The sequence below is a fragment of the Sinocyclocheilus rhinocerous genome, unplaced genomic scaffold (assembly GCF_001515625.1).
Source record: "Sinocyclocheilus rhinocerous isolate Xijiao unplaced genomic scaffold, SAMN03320098_v1.1 scaffold11341, whole genome shotgun sequence".
Taxonomy (NCBI): Eukaryota; Metazoa; Chordata; class Actinopteri; order Cypriniformes; family Cyprinidae; genus Sinocyclocheilus; species Sinocyclocheilus rhinocerous.
The window spans coordinates 23989-26305 of record NW_015639928.1 but is presented as its reverse complement, the minus strand read 5'-3'; positions in this window follow the sequence as shown (position 1 = coordinate 26305).

The window sequence follows — 2317 nt, the reverse complement described above, 5'->3', positions numbered from 1 at the left end:
AGGCTACTGTTCACATGCGTTTTACTACTGTATAGTATAGTAATAATTTAGTACTTTCTCCTGTTTTGTTGTTGGTTTACTCTTTTCTGAACATTTGGAATGAGGATAAAAAGACAAAAAAAAAATGCAAATAAGTTCAAACATCAATTCAATATCTACTATTTCCTGAATATTATGAAATTCAAGATGGCCGCCTCTGATTACATCATAATATGAAAATTAGACGAGTATATTTACACCCCACATAAACTTTCGGTCATGCCCAACATTTTTCTAATTTACAGTAGATCTCTATCTTTAAGCCCTTTCAAGCCACAAGCTTTTGAAATCTTGATGTCAAAATCCAGCATTTTCCCCAAAAATCCCTGGCGCCTAAAGGGTTAAGGAAAGATAAGGAATACGGAGTGCCACAAACTTCACTGAATGCAAAAATAACATTTATTGTATTATTTAAATGGAAAAAGAAATCAGTCCAAAAATAAATCAGGGGTGCCATTCACTCAATTTTTACGTTCTGAAAATGAAAGTGAATTAGAAACGCAAGTGAATCATATGCACAGCAGCAGATCTGAAAGTGAATCATATCACAGGACGAGCTAAACTCTGAACTACAGACAAGACTCACTGTTTCTACTTTAGCAAACAAGACTCTGCTGAATGAAAGAGCTGATAGAAGAGCCTGATAGTGATATTCATGATAATAATCTTACTGTAAAGTCTGGTGTTCTGGTAGCATGAGAGGAGCTGCTGGATGCTGTGAACATCAGAGAATGAGGTGTAAACAGGGAAAGGAATGGAGCTTCAGTGTGAGGTCTTCACTTGAGGCCTCTCCTTCCTTCTCTCCCACTCCTCCACGGCTGCTTGCACTGCTGCCTCTCTGGCCTCCTTTTTGATGAAGTCAGTCACAGAGGAAGGAGCAGTTCCAATCTTCAGCTGGATGTAAACCTGAAGTCAGTCACGGAGAGGAAGGAGCAGCTCCAATCTTCAGCTGGATGTAAACCTGAGAGACAGAGACACACGAGCAGAGATACACGTGATCTTCATGACAGTGAGGACACTCTGTGTGTGTTTGTTTGTGTGTGTGTGTACCTCTGTGCGTGTTAACTCCGTTGGCTCCATCTCAGTGTTGATCTGCTCCCCATGAATCCTCATGTATTGCTGGAAGTCAGGGAGGGAATGTCTATAGACATTATCAAGCAGCTGTGACTGTCTCCTGCTGCTCCTCTAGAACAGAGAGAAACTCCATTAGATCATGGGACACAGAGAATGAAGCGGATGGGAATAAATGTGTCGTAAATCAACGTGTAACTGTAGTTCTGTATAAACGGGGCTGAAACAACTCCTATATGAATCCATACAAGTTTTTCACACAGTCCTTCTCTTACCTTTTCTGGCAGAAGTCCTCATTTTTTAAGCTCTTCAATAGCCACTTTGGCCGCTGCCCTCCTTGCAACGACCTTGCTCCGGGAACAGTTCCTCCCCGATCTTCACCTGGACTGTGAATCTAGCATATATGTCAACAGTGACAGTTCAAAAATGAGAAAAAGCATTTTGAGAAAGTCTTTATTTGCTATGACGGCTTCGAGATGCTTCCTGTATGAACAAATATTCTGGGGGACCCTCTTGTGAATCATGATCTTCAGTTTCTTCCACAAATATGGTCTATTGGGTTTAAGTCTGGTGATTGCCTGGGTCATTCCAAAAATGTATTTTCTTCCTCTGGAACCAATTCAGAGTCTCCTTTGCATTATTTTGTGTGTAGTTTTGGATTGTTGTCCTGCTAGTCTTATCCTCATCATCCTGGTGGTGGACGGCAACAGATTCATCTGAAGAATTTCCCAGTACATGGCTCCATTCATCTTCCCCTCAATAATATGGATTTTGCCCGTACCATGTGAAGAGAAACAGCCCCTTCTTGAACGTGATTTTATAGCGATCATCATTCTCATGCCCTTTGCGTCTGTGTACTGACGTCAAAAGTTTCCCATTGAAAGCAATGTAGGTCCCAGTTCGTCTATATAGTGACGCCGAGAGGTACCTTTGACGTCTTCATAGTGACTCTAAAGGCGCTTGAACATGCTTCAGTTTTTGACGCCTTGGGAGTGAGAATGGGTTGGTATTTTGGTGTGATTGAGTGGCAGTTTCTCTCTGCAGATGACGAGGTTGTAGGATGTGACATATCTAAACTCAACTGTGTATTTCAGATGCTGTCTCCTTTCATTTGTTTATGTAAAAACAATTATGTTTATGAAGGCCAAAAGTAGTATGTGAGCACTTCACAATGTTATGTTTATGCATAAACCCAAGTAATAAATAA